Source organism: Engystomops pustulosus, chromosome 1 (genome assembly GCF_040894005.1).
Source record: "Engystomops pustulosus chromosome 1, aEngPut4.maternal, whole genome shotgun sequence".
Classification (NCBI taxonomy): Eukaryota; Metazoa; Chordata; class Amphibia; order Anura; family Leptodactylidae; genus Engystomops; species Engystomops pustulosus.
This window is the reverse complement of record NC_092411.1, coordinates 13,483,053-13,500,496: the sequence shown is the minus strand read 5'-3', so window position 1 is coordinate 13,500,496 and position 17,444 is coordinate 13,483,053. Positions and strand designations below refer to the sequence as shown.

At 46.5% G+C, this 17,444-nt stretch overlaps 1 protein-coding gene and 1 long non-coding RNA gene across 2 annotated transcripts in view; one reads left to right on the top strand and one right to left on the bottom strand.

The window, feature by feature from the left end:
* Nucleotides 1-13,003, bottom strand: part of LOC140117051 (uncharacterized) — a 66,970-nt gene extending 53,967 nt beyond the window's left edge. Inside the window, exon 1 of the long non-coding RNA XR_011852992.1 lies at nt 12,858-13,003. This is a non-coding gene — a long non-coding RNA (uncharacterized lncRNA). The remainder of the gene's footprint in view (nt 1-12,857) is intronic.
* Nucleotides 13,004-13,015: 12 nt separating this feature from the next.
* The window catches only part of LOC140117030 (O-acyltransferase like protein-like), an 86,242-nt gene continuing 81,813 nt past the window's right edge, over nt 13,016-17,444 (top strand). Inside the window, exon 1 of the mRNA XM_072133467.1 lies at nt 13,016-13,516. The gene's annotated coding sequence lies outside the window, so the exon portion shown is untranslated. The remainder of the gene's footprint in view (nt 13,517-17,444) is intronic.

The window sequence follows — 17,444 nt, the reverse complement described above, 5'->3', positions numbered from 1 at the left end:
ACACAGCTCGTTTGATAAGGGGACCATGTATGCTTACAGTTCATGCCAGTCGCTGCACTGGCTGCCAGTCTCCTTTCGAATACAGTTTAAAATAATAATAACCCTCATCCATAAAGCTCTGTATAATGCTGCACCCCCCTACCTCTCCTCTCTTATCTCAGTCTATCGCCCAACCCGTGCTCTTAGATCCGCCAGTGATCTTAGATTAACCTCTACCCTAGTGCGGACCTCCCACTCGCGTCTCCAAGACTTCTCTAGAGCTGCACCAATTCTATGGAATGCTCTGCCCTGGACTATCAGACTAATACCTAACCTCCAAAGTTTCAAACGTGCTCTTAAAACCCATTTCTTTAGGCAAGCCTATAACACTCATTAACTGCATGAAGTTTTAACTCTTCTACTAACCCGTCCTGTGTCGTCCTCCCATCTGTTATCCAGCAACCAACAGGCACCAGACTTCTCTGCAGTCCCATTCACCCTGGACCTGGTATATAAGATGACGGCTGAGTGGTTCAAGCGACAGCAATTCCATTTATTATATTTTTTTCTATTCCCTAAGAAGAATGGCTTGACCATTAAATATTCTTTTACCTCGTGTTACCCCATCATCTTCATAAACCGTAAGCTCTGGCGAGCAGGGACCTCACTCCTGTTGTTCCATACAAATGTTGTGCTCTGTTACATTACATTTGTATTTGTTTCCTATGATTTGTAAAGCGCTACAGAATATGATGACGCTATATAAATAAAGATTATTATTATTATTATTATGGAGGCAGTGAACTAGTAGTAGATTAAAGGTGCTGCAACTATGTTAGTTGGATCTTGGGATGGAGCTGGCGCTCTGCAGCCAGGCGAGCTTTTGCCAATCCAAGCCCCTGTCTCTAGGCTACTCCCCAAACAGCACTTCTAAGAACCTTTTGTATAAGATCAAGTGTAGTAGCGTTCTTATAAGTTTAGGATATGGCGGGTGAGGGGAATGTAAACAGATGCGCAAGAAGCGCTGAAATAATATCCCTAAATGGTAAAAGTTTGCAAGTATATTTTGTGGATTACACAGCAGGGTGGCGACAAAGTTAACAACTTTGATGTGGAATGCCCTGTAATAGCTCTTGGGCGGTGTGCCTTTTATCGCCTAGGCTCAGCAGTTTCAGCACCGCCTGCTGTCGCTTAGCGATGGCACTGCTGCTGTGCCTAGAGCTACCGACTGATGGCGCCATGCCCACGGATGGTAATTCGGAGGAGGAGGAGGTGGAGGAGGGGTGGGAGGAGGTATAGTAGGCCTTTGAGACCTGGACCGAGGTAGGCCCCGCAATTCTCTGCGTCGGCAGTATATGACCAGCCCCAGGGTCAGACTCGGTCCCAGCCTGCACCAAGTTAAGTGTAGTAGCGTTCTTATAAGTTTGGGATATGGCGGGTGAGGGGAATGTAAACAGATGCGCAAGAAGCGCATGATGCGCATGGAGCTGGCGCTCCGCTGCCAGGCGAGCTTTCGCCAATTCAAGCCCCTGTCTCTAGGCTACTCCCCAAACAGCACTTCTAAGAACCTTTTGTATAAGATCAAGTGTAGTAGCGTTCTTATAAGTTTAGGATATGCCGGGTGAGGGGAATGTAAACAGATGCGCAAGAAGCGCATGATGCGCATGGAGCTGGTGCTCCGCTGCCAGGCGAGCTTTCGCCAATTCAAGCCCCTGTCTCTAGGCTACTCCCCAAACAGCACTTCTAAGAACCTTTTGTATAAGATCAAGTGTAGTAGCGTTCTTATAAGTTTAGGATATGCCGGGTGAGGGGAATGTAAACAGATGCGTAAGAAGCGCATGATGCGCATGGAGCTGGCGCTCCGCTGCCAGGCGAGCTTTCGCCAATCCAAGCCCCTGTCTCTAGGCTACTCCCCAAACAGCACTTCTAAGAACCTTTTGTATAAGATCAAGTGTAGTAGCGTTCTTATAAGTTTAGGATATGCCGGGTGAGGGGAATGTAAACAGATGCGCAAGAAGCGCTGAAATAATATCCCTAAATGGTAAAAGTTTGCCAGTATATTTTGTGGATAACACAGCAGGGTGGCGACAAAGTTAACAACTTTGATGTGGAATCCATGAAAACAACCCAAATTTCTGCCTGACACACCTCGTTTGATAAAGGGACGATGTATGGAGGCAGCTATATGGACGACTTTTGGAGGTAGCAATGGAGACAACGTGTGGAGGCTGCTATGGAGACAATTTAATTTGGATAGTGCCTGTATGTGGCAGTCCCAAACATTTTTCAAACCAGAGGAGCAGGTAGGTGGCCCTCCAGTAAAATGGAATAGATTGAGTGCCTGTATGTGGCAGTCCCAAAAATGTTTCAAACCAGAGGAGCAGGTAGGTGGCCCTGCAGTAAAATGGAATAGATTGAGTGCCTGTATGTGGCAGTCCCAAAAATTTTTCAAACCAGAGGAGCAGGTAGGTGGCCCTCCAGTAAAATGGAATAGATTGAGTGCCTGTATGTGGCAGTCCCAAAAATGTTTCAAACCAGAGGAGCAGGTAGGTGGCCCTGCAGTAAAATGGAATAGATTGAGTGCCTGTATGTGGCACTCACAAAAATTGTTTCAAACAGAGGACCGGGTAGGTGGCCCTCCAGAAAAATTAAATGCATGAAGTACTATAGCAAGAGCCAGTGGGCCCTGTCAAAAAATAGCCATTTTCCTCTGCTTTACTGTACAAAGAGGAGGAGAAGGAGGAAAATGAGGAGGAGGAGGAGTGGATCAATTATTCAGGTTGAGCTTCCTTCACCTGGTGGAGATTGGAAATTCTGAGAAATCCAGCCTTTATTCATTTTAATAAGCGTCAGCCTGTCAGCGCTGTCAGTCGACAGGCGTGTACGCTTATCGGTGATGATGCCACCAGCTGCACTGAAAACCCGCTCGGACAAGACGCTAGCGGCAGGGCAGGCAAGAACCTCCAAGGCGTACAGCGCCAGTTCGTGCCACATGTCCAGCTTTGAAACCCAGTAGTTGTAGGGAGCTGTGTGATCATTTAGGACGATGGTATGGTCAGCTACGTACTCCCTCACCATCTTTCTGTAAAGATCAGCCCTACTCTGCCGAGACTGGGGACAGGTGACAGTGTCTTGCTGGGGTGACATAAAGCTGGCAAAAGCCTTGTAAAGCGTACCCTTGCCAGTGCTGGACAAGCTGCCTGCTCGCCTACTCTCCCTCGCTACTTGTCCCGCAGAACTACGCACTCTGCCGCTAGCGCTGTCAGAAGGGAAATACTGTTTCAGCTTGTGCACCAGGGCCTGCTGGTATTCATGCATTCTCACACTCCTTTCCTCTGCAGGGATGAGAGTGGAAAGATTTTGCTTGTACCGTGGGTCCAGGAGAGTGAACACCCAGTAATCGGTGCTGGAATAAATTCTTTGAACGCGAGGGTCACGGGATAGGCAGCCTAGCATGAAATCTGCCATATGCGCCAGAGTACCAACGCGTAAGAATTCACTCCCCTCACTGGCCTGACTGTCCATTTCCTCCTCCTCCAACTCCTCCAACTCCTCTTCTTCTGCCCATACACGCTGAACAGTAAAGGACTCAACAATGGTCCCCTCTTGTGTCTCACCAACATTCTCCTCCTCTTCCTCCTCATCCTCCTCCACCTCCACCTCCTCCGATATGCGCTGAGAAACAGACCTGAGGGTGCTTTGGCTATCAACAAGGGAATATTCTTCCCCTGTCTCTTGTGACGAGCGCAAAGCTTCCGACTTCATGCTGACCAGAGAGTTTTTCAACAGGCCAAGCAGCGGGATGGTGAGGCTGATGATGGCGGCATCGCCACTGACCATCTGTGTTGACTCCTCAAAGTTACTCAGCACCTGACAGATATCAGACATCCACGTCCACTCCTCATTGTAGACTTGAGGAAGCTGACTGACCTGACTACCAGTTCTGGTGGAAGTTGACATCTGGCAGTCTACAATCGCTCTGCGCTGCTGGTAAACTCTGGATAACATGGTCAGTGTTGAATTCCACCTCGTGGGCACGTCGCACAACAGTCGGTGAGCGGGCAGTTGGAGGCGGCGCTGCGCTGCCCTGAGAGTGGCAGCATCTGGGCTGGACTTCCTGAAATGCGCACAGATGCGGCGCACCTTCGTGAGCAAATCAGACAGATTGGGGTATGTCTTGAGGAAACGCTGAACTATCAGATTTAACACATGGGCCAGGCATGGCACATGTGTCAGTCTGCCGAGTTGCAGAGCCGCCACCAGGTTACGGCCGTTGTCACACACAACCATTCCCGGCTTGAGGTTCAGCGGTGCCAGCCACAGATCAGTCTGCGCCGTGATGCCCTGTAATAGCTCTTGGGCGGTGTGCCTTTTGTCGCCTAGGCTCAGCAGTTTGAGCACCGCCTGCTGTCGCTTAGCGACGGCACTGCTGCTGTGCCTAGAGCTACCGACTGATGGCGCCGTGCCCACGGATGGTAGTTCGGAGGAGGAGGTGGAGGAGGGGTGGGAGGAGGAGGAGGCATAGTAGGCCTGAAACACCTGGACCGAGGTAGGCCCCGCAATCCTCGGCGTCGGCAGTATATGAGCAGCCCCAGTGTCAGACTCGGTCCCAGCCTCCACCAAGTTAACCCAATGTGCCATCAGCGATATATAGTGGCCCTGCCCGGCAGCACTCGTCCACGTGTCCGTGGTCAGGTGGACCTTGTCAGAAACGGCGTTGGTCAGGGCACGGATGATGTTGTCTGACACGTGCTGGTGCAGGGCTGGGACGGCACATCGGGAAAAGTAGTGGCGGCTGGGGACCGAATACCGAGGGGCGGCCGCCGCCATGAGGTTGCGAAAGGCCTCGGTCTCTACTAGCCTATAGGGCAGCATCTCCAGGCTAAGCAATCTGGAGATGTGCACATTAAGGGCTTGGGCGTGCGGGTGGGTTGCACTATATTTGCGTTTCCGCTCCAGCGTCTGGGGTATGGAGAGCTGAACGCTGGTGGATGCTGTGGAGGATCGTGGAGGCGACGATGGGGTTTTTGTGGCAGGGTCCTGGGCAGGGGGCTGACTAGCAGCTGACACAGGGGAAGGAGCAGTGGTGTGCACAGCCGGAGGTGAACGGGCTTGTTGCCACTGAGTGGGGTGTTTAGCATTCATATGCCTGCGCATACTGGTGGTAGTTAAGCTAGTAGTGGTGGAACCCCTGCTGAGCCTGGTTTGGCAAATGTTGCACACCACAGTCCGTCGGTCATCCGGTGTTTCCTTAAAGAACCTCCAGACTTCTGAAGATCTAGCCCTCGCCGCAGGAGCCCTCGCCACGGGAGCTTCACTAGTTGACACATTTGGCGCTGATGCACCAGCTCTGGCCCTGCCTCTCCGTCTGGCCCCACCACTGCCTCTTCCAACCTGTTCTGGTCGAGGACTCTCCTCCGTCTCAGAAGCACTGTGTTCACCCGGCCTCTCAACCCAGCTTGGGTCTGTCACCTCATCATCCTCCGATCCCTCAGTCTGCTCCCCCCTCGGACTTCCTGCCCTGACAACAACTTCCCCACTGTCTGACAACCGTGTCTCCTCATCGTCGGACACCTCTTTACACACTTCCACTACGTCAAGAAGGTCATCATCACCCACAGACTGTGACTGTTGGAAAACCTGGGCATCGGAAAATTGCTCAGCAGCAACCGGACAAGTGGTTTGTGACTGTGGGAAGGGTCCAGAAAACAGTTCCTCAGAGTATGCCGGTTCAAATGCCAAATTTTCCTGGGAGGGGGCAGACTGGGGGGGAGGAGGCTGAGGTGCAGGAGCTGGAGGAGTGGCGATTTCGGTGACATGGGTGGACTGCGTGGAAGACTGACTGGTGGTGGACAAATTGCTCGAAGCATTGTCAGCAATCCACGACATCACCTGTTCGCACTGTTCTGGCCTCAACAGTGCTCTACCACGAGTCCCAGTAACTTCAGACATGAACCTAGGGAGTGTAGCTCTGCGGCGTTCCCCTGCTCCCTCATCAGCAGGTGGTGTCTCACCCCGCCCAGGACCACGGCCTCTGACCCCTGCAGTAGTTGGACGCCCACGTCCCCGCCCTCGTCCTCTACCCCTAGCCCTCGGGTTAAACATTTTTAAAATGAGAGTTATAACTTTATTTATTTTTTTACTTTTTTTTGTTTTTTTTTGTGTTTTTTTTTTTTTTTTGTGTTTTTTGTTTTTTTTTGAGTTTTTAAAACCAAACAATGCTATCCTATTGCTATGGCTATTTTCTAGCCAAGTATCAAAGCACACTACTATGCCAGATGAGATGACACTGAGTTAGTGCCTAATTGAAATCCAACCCCTACTAAATTTTCCCACTTCGGTCTTTGCTATGGATATGTGCGTCACTAAGCGCAGAACACAGCGGTCGCAAGTCTCACTACAAATTGCTCAGAATTGGCTAGTACATGCACTGCAGAAAGTACAGCCACCAGCAGATCAACCAGAAATCAAATATATAGAACGCTACTGTATGCGTAAGTAAGCTCTTTGTATTCTCCTATGGCTATTTTCTAGCCAAGTATCAAAGCACACTACTATGCCAGATGAGATGACACTGAGTTAGTGCCTAATTGAAATCCAACCCCTACTAAATTTTCCCACTTCGGTCTTTGCTATGGATATGTGCGTCACTAAGCGCAGAACACAGCGGTCGCAAGTCTCACTACAAATTGCTCAGAATTGGCTAGTACATGCACTGCAGAAAGTACAGCCACCAGCAGATCAACCAGAAATCAAATATATAGAACGCTACTGTATGCGTAAGTAAGCTCTTTGTATTCTCCTATGGCTATTTTCTAGCCAAGTATCAAAGCACACTACTATGCCAGATGAGATGACACTGAGTTAGTGCCTAATTGAAATCCAACCCCTACTAAATTTTCCCACTTCGGTCTTTGCTATGGATATGTGCGTCACAAAGCGCAGAACACAGCGGTCGCAAGTCTCACTACAAATTGCTCAGAATTGGCTAGTACATGCACTGCAGAAAGTACAGCCACCAGCAGATCAACCAGAAATCAAATATATAGAACGCTACTGTATGCGTAAGTAAGCTCTTTGTATTCTCCTATGGCTATTTTCTAGCCAAGTATCAAAGCACACTACTATGCCAGATGAGATGACACTGAGTTAGTGCCTAATTGAAATCCAACCCCTACTAAATTTTCCCACTTCGGTCTTTGCTATGGATATGTGCGTCACTAAGCGCAGAACACAGCGGTCGCAAGTCTCACTACAAATTGCTCAGAATTGGCTAGTACATGCACTGCAGAAAGTACAGCCACCAGCAGATCAACCAGAAATCAAATATATAGAACGCTACTGTATGCGTAAGTAAGCTCTTTGTATTCTCCTATGGCTATTTTCTAGCCAAGTATCAAAGCACACTACTATGCCAGATGAGATGACACTGAGTTAGTGCCTAATTGAAATCCAACCCCTACTAAATTTTCCCACTTCGGTCTTTGCTATGGATATGTGCGTCACTAAGCGCAGAACACAGCGGTCGCAAGTCTCACTACAAATTGCTCAGAATTGGCTAGTACATGCACTGCAGAAAGTACAGCCACCAGCAGATCAACCAGAAATCAAATATATAGAACGCTACTGTATGCGTAAGTAAGCTCTTTGTATTCTCCTATGGCTATTTTCTAGCCAAGTATCAAAGCACACTACTATGCCAGATGAGATGACACTGAGTTAGTGCCTAATTGAAATCCAACCCCTACTAAATTTTCCCACTTCGGTCTTTGCTATGGATATGTGTGCCACTAAGAGCTAAACACAACGGTAGCAAGTCCCCCTGCTAATTCCTCACAAAATGGTACTAGATGCAAATTAAAATAAAAAAAGTAGAACGTTATTGTAGCCCTAAGAAGGGCTGTTGGGTTCTTTGAGAATCACTCCTGCCTAACAGTAAGCTAATAGAACACCCTAACGCTTTCCCTGACCAGCAGCAGCTCTCTCCCTAGCGGCATCCAGACACAGAATGATCCGAGCAGCGCGGGCAGCGGCTAGTCTATCCCAGGGTCACCTGATCTGGCCAGCCAACCACTGCTATCGACGTGTAAGGGTACCACGTCATGCTGGGTGGAGTGCAGAGTCTCCTGGCTTGTGATTGGCTCTGTTTCTGGCCGCCAAAAAGCAAAACGGCGGGAGCTGCCATTTTCTCGAGCGGGCGAAGTATTCGTCCGAGCAACGAGCAGTTTCGAGTACCCTAATGCTCGACCGAGCATCAAGCTCGGACGAGCATGTTCGCTCATCTCTAAAATCTACCATCACAATCCATCCTGATAAACCAGGGACATTACTCATAGATCCAGGCACCGTGACTGTGGGAATCTTCTTCCATTTGTTATCCATGGCCTCCTTCCTTCTAATATCAACTTCTATACTTGTGCAAGTATAGAAGTTACCGGAGCCCCTCAGTGCTTCTTAAACCTAGAAAATTAACATACAGGCAACTTGATGACAACACAGATTTTGCTGGTCAGTAACCAATGAAACTCGTATGCGTTAAGGCCAAGCTAGGGCAGAATTTCATAAATGGTCCCTATTAAAGAAAATCTACCACCAAGATGAAGGATTGTAAACCAAGCACTGACACCCTGGTGTGTGTCCCCTCTGGCAGGATCTGCCCTTCTTTAGCTTCTAGTGACTCAGTATTTACAAAAGAAAAGGCGTTAAAAATTATGTAAATGATCCAGAGGGGATCGATAACTGTTAACAGAGCCTGGAGCTCCTCAGGGTAATTTGCATAATTTTTAAAGCCTTTTCTTTTGTAAAAACTGAGTCATTAGAAGCAAAGGAAGAGCAGATCCACCCAGTATGTCAGTGTGCTTGTCCTGCCCAAATAGTGAAGGGATAAGGTAAGTGGAAGCACTTACCTGTTGGTCTACCAACCCTAGAGTAGTATCATACACAACCCAGGGGCAGGTGTGGCACAACTTCGTTAAGAATTCATGTTTTTATCATTCTGCCATCATTTTTGTCAATGAACGGAGCCGGCACCAGAAGCAGCGGCTGTCAGCTGTCTACCACAGCTGACAGCCTGCGCTAACACCCGCTATTGGAGCCTACTCCGATCGCAGGTGTTAACTTCATGACCGCGGCGTGTAAGGGTGTTTGCGCTGTGGATCGGATCCCCCGCGCCGCTTACCGGGAGATCCGACCCTCTTCAGGGCATCTCCGAGGACTGGCATGTGCCCCGGAGCTGCCCGCTCTCCCTGGCAGTCAGACCCCTTCACGGTCTGACTGCAAACTGTCTGAGCATGCGCAAGCTTGCCAGACAGATTACACTGCTCTACAATAGAATAGTATTGTAGAGCAGTGTATTGAACTTGAACCAGCGATCAGAGCATCACTGGTTCAAGTATGTATAGGTAAAAAAAGTGAAAAACACTGAACACTACACATTATAATAAATTAAAAAAAAATACATTAAAATATAAGCCCCTAAAATGTCACTTTCCCATAAAAACACTTAATAAAGTATAAAAACACAAAAACAACCCCGCATATTTGGTATTGCCGCGTCCGTAACAATCTGTATAATAAAACAGAATCGTTACTGGACCTGCACGGTACACGCCGGAGAAAAAAAACGCAAAAACCTACCAAAAAAAAATAATTTTCAATTAATACCCTATAAAAATGCTCTAAAAAGTGATTTAAAAAATGTTATGCACTCTAAAATAAGACCACTAAAAAGAACAATCCTTCTCGCAAAAAATAAGCCCTTAAACAGATTTGTGAGGTGAAAAATAAAAAAAAGTAAAGTAAAAATGTGAAAAATAAAAAATTTATATAAATGAGGTCTTTTCGTAATTGTGGCGACCTATAGAATAAAAATAATATACTATTTTCATGGTACGGTTAACGACCAAAAAAAAAAAAAAAAACATAAAAATTTTCCTAAAAATTTATGATTTTCATTTCCTCCACCAACAAAGAGTTAATAAAATCTCACTTATTAGCTATAGATGCCCCAAAATTATCTACCAGAAAAGTGCATCTCATGTGGCAAAAGAAATAAGCCCCTATAGGTCCTCAATAAAAAATATCCGTGTACTTGAGAGAAATTGGGTAACAAACTTTGTGGAGCCTTTTTTCACTCAATCCATTGTAAATGTTTAATTTTCCACCCAAAATGGGTGTATTGTGAAAAAATAAGACAATTTGCAGACTGCACCTCCATTTTGTTTTAACCCCTATAAAACACGTAAAGCGTTAACAAACTTCTTAAAAGTGGTTTTTCATACGTTGAGGTGTGTAGTTTCCACAATGGGCAAATTTACGAGTCCCACTATTATTTAGGCCTCTCAGTGTCAATTAGAAGTTGAGCAGGTCCATCTAAATACAGGTTTTGGTGATTTTACAAAAAATGTGAAAAATGATACCTAAATTCTGAGCCTCATAACATTCTAGTAAAATATGTGGAATCTTAAAAAACCATCCAACATAAAGCAGACATTTGGGAAATGCCAGTTATGAATTTATTTGGGTGCTTTGACTGTCTGCATCAAAAGTAGAGAATTTAGAACGTTGGAAATAAAGAATATTTCCAAATTTTTGCCAAATTTTGTTTTTTTCATAACTAAACGCAAAAGGTTTCATCCAAATTTTTAAACTAATTTGAATTCCAATGTGTCACGAGAAAACAATCTCAAAATCCCCTGGATATCTCATAGCGTTCCAAAGCTATAACCACTTATAGTGACACAGGGCAGATCTGAAAAATGGATTAAAAAACGCATGCGTTACAAAATGCATTCATTTTTAACAAGGTTTAATTAAGAAAATTGGTAAAACCTGTCAAAAACGGATGCGTTTTTTAAAAAAAAAAATCTGTGTCACAGCTGCCTACACGTCTAGAAATTCAGATAAACAGGTTCAAAACAGCCAAACGCATGGTAAACATTCAAAAACACATGCCTTAAAAACACAATGCTATCTCAGCATGTGATCCAGTCAAATAACGCATCAAAAAACGTGACTCAATACATTGGGGGTCATTTACCAAGGGTCCCGCGGACCGCATTTATTTCCATTTTGCGCCGCAGGGATAGGGAGTTAAAAGGGGATTGTGTCACACGCGCCGACTTTCATGCGACAGAAATCATGGGAGGGCCATCGGACAATCTTTAACTTCACAATTGTGTCGCAAGCCAAGCACTCACATGCACCAGGAAGATGACGGTGAACTCCGGCGGACCTGAGCGGGGAAGCGACACATGCAGGATATCGGGCTCACGATCCTAGTAAATTCCGGACTAACAATGCACTTTCGGGAACTCCGGGGGACCAGGTAAGTAAATGTGCCCCAGTGTGTGAACGCGGCCCAAGGCCTCGTTCATACAAACGTAATGGGAAACGATATTCGGCACACCATTTGCAGACTGATAACAGTCCCCATTGATGTCTAAGGCTGCGGTCACACATAATGCCACGCTAGCGCACAGGCGGAGGTCCTCGGCCCGAACTCAAATGCGTTTCCAAGGAAACGCATGCGATTGTTAAGCCGATCGCATTAGTTTCTCTGGAAACGCATGTGCGTTCGGGTCGGGGACCTCCCCCTGTGCGCTAGCGTGGCATTATGAACGGACGCCTAGCAGTACGTGTGACTGCGGCCTTAGGCCGGCGCCACACGTGGCGCTTTGTCTGCGCTTGCAAACGCAAAACACCGGCGGCTCGTTCCCGATCGCAGGCGTTTCCATAGAAACGTCGATGCGATCGGGCCGAGGCCCGCCCCGGTGGGCGCGACTTTGTCTGCGTTTGCAAGCGCAGACAAAGCGCCACGTGTGTCGCCGGCCTTAGGCAGTCGGTCACTGTGAGATGAGCACATTTACTTAACCGGTCCTGTCGCCATCCAGCGGTGCGTTCTCCGTCGAGGATTTAGGTCTTCCAGCGATTCACTAAGGTAGTGCGCCTGATGTCCCCCAGGTGTTGCTGCTGCGCTGAATTCCGCCGGAGTTCATTATCCTATCTTGGGTGCAGGTAAGGCCGTAATTCCAAATCAATCAGGTTTTCCGACGGCCAGGCCCCTGATTTCCGTCACATGCATGCCGGCACCGATGCGCCACAATCCGATCGCGTGTGCCAAAAACCCAGGGCAATTCAGGGAAAACGGCGCAAATCGGTAAGATTCTGGAAACCCGTCGAAAAACAGCGATTCGGGCCCTTAGTAAATGACCCCCATTGTCTGCATGGTGACCGTGCACAGTTAAGTATCAGGGCACATTCACACGATGCGTTGCGTTTTTGAGGCTTTCCACTAGCTTCACATGCTAAAATTACATTGCATTTCCACTGCATCTGCTAAAACGCAATGTAACCTTATCATGTAATTGAGGCTGAAGCCAGTGGAATGTGTCAAAAACGCGACGCATCATGTGAATGCGCCCTCAGACATGTCCTATATTTCGCAGTGTTATGGCTGCTGTCCTGCTCTATGGAGCTGCGCTTATCTGTCCTCCACTCCAGCGCACCCACCGTATGAGCGTACAGTAATGTGAACGCAGCCTTAGTGTCATTCCTGAGGAGTTTCGGACAGGACGGGGCCTACACCTCCTAATATTGGGAAATTCTTCTATTTACTCTACAGCGTGTTTAAATAATATAGTTGATAATTTTTACTATTACTTTGGTACTCACCCAGCTTTCCCAGACTCCTGACATGCAGTTTTGCTTTGTTATTAATGCCTAAGCTTATACTAGGTGTTGGAGCCGAGGAAAGCTGGGTGACTATCCATGTGTGAGGTAAATTGGCGCCAATGGTGGTTGTCACACAACTTTGACAGGATTTCTTTAGTTATTAGACGTAAATTGGTGCAGTGTGAACAGAGTCCAGGATACGGTACCTCATGGGTCTGCACCTGCCGCCGTCTCCTCCTCCGCCCACTTATTAGGGCCTTTTGTAGTGAAATCAGCGCGATGCATCATGGGGCGTGTAGTTCATACCAGGCTCCGGAGACCGTGCGGCTCACCCGCCGGGACTACATTTCCCGTCATCCCCTGGGAGCCTTACCCTCGGCTCTGCATCCCCAAGCAATCGCTAGAGATGGAATCGCAGAAGAAGAACATAAGCTTCATGGACAGATATGAAGCCAGGACTTGGGTATTTCCAGCACCTGGTATCAGGGAGCACTAGGCTGCATCTATGGTTGTGCTATCTGATGTCTCATAGCCATGGCCAATAGATTTGCACTTGAGTCCTCGCACTGCTGTGCTCTTGGCACTCTGCATGGAATTGATCCACAGCCCATCATCTTCTGTATTGTGTGACTTCTTTAGTATTCAACCAGTAAGAAGTCCGAGTCTTGGATTAGCATGTGGATATGGAGAAGCTACAAACCAGGAATATAAGTGCAACACACTTAGGCAATGTTTATTCTCATTCCCTGGGGCAATATGCACATGGCGCAGGCAGCACAGTGTGAAGATACACCTCCAGGCCACTTGTGGAAGTTGTAAACCAGGAATCTAAGTCCATATTTCACAGTCCTGCAGCTACACGAAGGTGAGATTACACATTTCTTTGGGTACATTAAATAACATGGTCTACAAAGACCTCCATCTACAATCCTGGGATATAAATACATATTTCACAGTCCTGCTGCTACCGACAACATACACTAAAAAAAAGCTTACACCATTCACAGGCAGGGCCGGTGCTATGGGTAGGCAAAGTGGGCAATTGCCCAGGGCCCCCTACCTCCTGAAAGAGGAGAATCTCTTCTTTTAAATGAATCTTGAATTTTGTTTCTAGGTGCTCTGGATCCAGAGATATTCAGGTTTAAATTGAGAATATCAGGTGCCATTTTTATAAATAAAAATCACTGACAACAGCAGTTAAACAGTTAATATCTTCATTTTCCTGACACTTAGAAACACATTTAGATAAAAAGGGGAGACTCTCTTCTTTCATAGGAAAAAAGAAGTGAGGTTCTATGTGTCACAGAGCCAGAGATACAGCCCCCTGAAGTGAGTCCCCCCTCCAAATTCTTAGCCATCAGGCTGCAGGGAGAATTTGCTGCACACAGGAGCTGCTGCACCTCACAGATAATGGAAATATTCACTCTATATGTTACTACATTCTGATAAGGAATAATATCAACTAATATTCATGTTTTTAACCCTTCTATATGCAGAACTATCTGAGAACACACTTGCTCTCTTATTGCCTTTTATTTGGTGACAGTTCTTTTTGCAAAAATTGACTAATATGATGAACATTCGATACTCTTCGCCTAATGTCGCTACATATTAACACTGCAACCCAGAACATGTCCATAAAGTTATATGTAACACCAAAAACACACACATGGAATAAAGTTATTATTTCCCACCATCATCCATTATTTACACCAATGTTATGAGGTTCTCACTCAGATTCTTATGAAGCGAGGAGGGTTCTGTTATTGTGCGGATAATACAATGGCACACATCTAAACAGGACTTTTATTATGTCATAAGAGGGGTTTATGGATATATAGTTTTTATTTGGGTGACCAGTGTGTAGTTTGGTGTCCCCAGTGGATTTAACATTCCCTTTGCTGCATATTTTGGTGAATATACACATGTGGTAAATGTATGATCTCCTCACATCTTACTGTTTTAGGAAAGTATATTTTCTTTATATAAGTATCTGGATTTGTACATATTTTAGAGGCAATTTTGAATGTTAATTGCCAAATGCTTCGCCTGGTTGTTGGATTTCAAAATTCTATAGGTTTTATGACGCCTTTACTGTTTATTCTGTTTTATTGCTATATTTTGCAGGTTGTGACTGTCTTAAAATTTCTTGCTGAAAAGCAGATATCTAGTTATTACAGTTTTAGTGATATTATGTGGAAATATTTTCTGTTTGGAGAACATTTTTTGCCATCAAAGTTCAAATTTTAAGTATTTTTTATAAAATGTTTCAGTTTGAATCAAATTTGCATGAAGGAGCCTATGTCTATAAACTCTTTAATGCAATTTTGAAAATGGGGCAAAATTTTATTTTTTAAACGTCAAAATTGTAAAAAGTCAAAAATTGGTCAATAAGGCGACAAAATATCCAGAAATGCCTGGCGGTCAAAAGGTTAATAGCCCTCGGTTGAATTCCTGGGTGAAGATGCTTATCATCTATCTCCTGTCTATATATCTATCTGTCTAGCTATCTATATCATATAATCTGACCATTTATATATCTCCCTTTTTCTCTATCTATTTTTCAATCAATCTTCTTTTTCTCTTCTACTGTATTTATCTCTCATCCATCTCCTGTACATATACTATAACTATGTTATAGTTCTGCATCTGGAAATCTCTATCATCTTTCATATTTATCTTCTATCATAATAATTATAATTAATAATGCTCACAATCTATTCAACCTACCAGTCATTTTGTGGAGTGTGGGAGGAAACCGGAGGACCCGGAGGAAACCCACGCAAACACAGAGAGAACATACAAACTATTTGCAGATGTTGACCAGCGCTGCAAGGCTGTAGTGCTAACCACTGAGCCACCACGCTGCCCATCATTCTCCCTATCATCTATCATCTCCTAAAAATTCTCCCATATTACAGTTTGTTTTACCATACTAAAGGGAACCTCTTACGTACTGTGACTGGTTATAAAATAGTTTTATTTTGGGGCCCCACTTTTAGTTTTGCCCAGGGCCCCACTTTGTCTAGCATCGGCCCTGTTCACAGGTCTGCCAGCATAGTCACTGCAGGTCTAGTACTTATCTTTTTACAGTAACTGCAGTGCGGCCAGGACTACAGGTGAAGGTCACAGATCCCTCACCTGGTATCGCACTTTGCAGTATACGGGAGATCAGTCATCTCAGTAGTTCCATATCCCGCACAGAGAGATATGCCAGGAGCCCCCCATGTATATGTCCTGCTACTGTAGCTACACGTATCATAGAGGGGGGTCCTGCTACTGTAGCTACACATATCAGAGAGGGGGGTCCTGCTCCTGCAGCTACACATATCAGAGAGGGGGGTCGTGCTACTGTAGCTACACATATCAGAGGGGGGGGTCCTGCTACTGTAGCGACACATATCAGAGGGGGAGGGGGGTCCTGCTACTGTAGCTACACATATCAGAGAGGGGGGTCCTGCTACTGTAGCTACACATATCAGAGAGGGGGGTCCTGCTACTGTAGCTACACGTATCAGAGAGGGGGGTCCTGCTACTGTAGCTACACGTATCAGAGAGGGGGGTCCTGCTACTGTAGCTACACATATCAGAGAGGGGGGTCCTGCTACTGTAGCTACACATATCAGAGAGGGGGGTCCTGCTACTGTAGCTACACGTATCATAGAGGGGGGTCCTGCTACTGTAGCTACACGTATCATAGAGGGGGGTCCTGCTACTGTAGCTACACGTATCATAGAGGGGGGTCCTGCTACTGTAGCTACACATATCATAGAGGGGGGTCCTGCTACTGTAGCTACACATATCATAGAGGGGGGGCCTGCTACTGTAGCTACACGTATCATAGAGGGGGGTCCTGCTACTGTAGCTACACATATCAGAGAGGGGGGGTCCTCCTACTGTAGCTACAAATAACAGAGTAGGGGGTCCTGCTCGGGCGTCTTCTTATAAGCCATAGGTAATAATGCATGTCCCCTGCTGAAGCCTCATCAGTCCCCTGCACCTTCACATAGGTGAACGAGTCCATAAGTGTCTCTTGTCTCAACATCCGAAACTGTACATATGGAAAGCCCCCATCACCTTCGTTGCGTCCACACAACAATTTTTTTAGTACAGATTTTGATCCGCTTGTCCTCAATATTTTGGATATTTTGGAGGTTTAATCTGATCAAAACCTACCTGCTCCCGTTGCTGATTTATCTGGGCAGTGTGTGCATGTTGCCAGAACCCCTCTGGACTCGGGTGTACAGTCTGTTCTTCCAGCTGTTATGGGGGAATAGGCTGAACCTTATCAAGAGGGAGGTTACTTACCGCACGAGGAGACAAGGAGGGTTGTGTATGGTCAACCCTGTGGTGTTCCTAGTGAATACCTTTCTTAAGATCAATGTAGCAAACCTCTGGAAAGAGAGGGCTCCTCCGTGGGTATACTCCTGCAGGGGATGGTTTCGGCCTTTCTTCCAGGAATGGGAGACAGGAGGGCAAGTGAAGGATCTTCGTACACCGCATGGGCATCTTCCGGCTTACGCTACCCCGGTTCTGAAGGTGATTCGCCGGTGGGGTCTGGGAATGTGGGAGATCAGGACCATGCCGAGGAAAGTCCTTGACAAAAGGGTTCTGTTTGCCCGTTTCCAGAAGCCTCTGGCCCTCAGGGATTGCCCAAGTCGGGATCTTGGGGTGGGTTTAGGTCTTTTAAATTCTATCAGGATCCCCTTGAAGTTTTGGGACGTGACTTGGCTCTGCTTCCATGGAAAGCTGTGTGTGAGGGACAATCTGAAGTGTAGGAGCTCTGAGGAAAG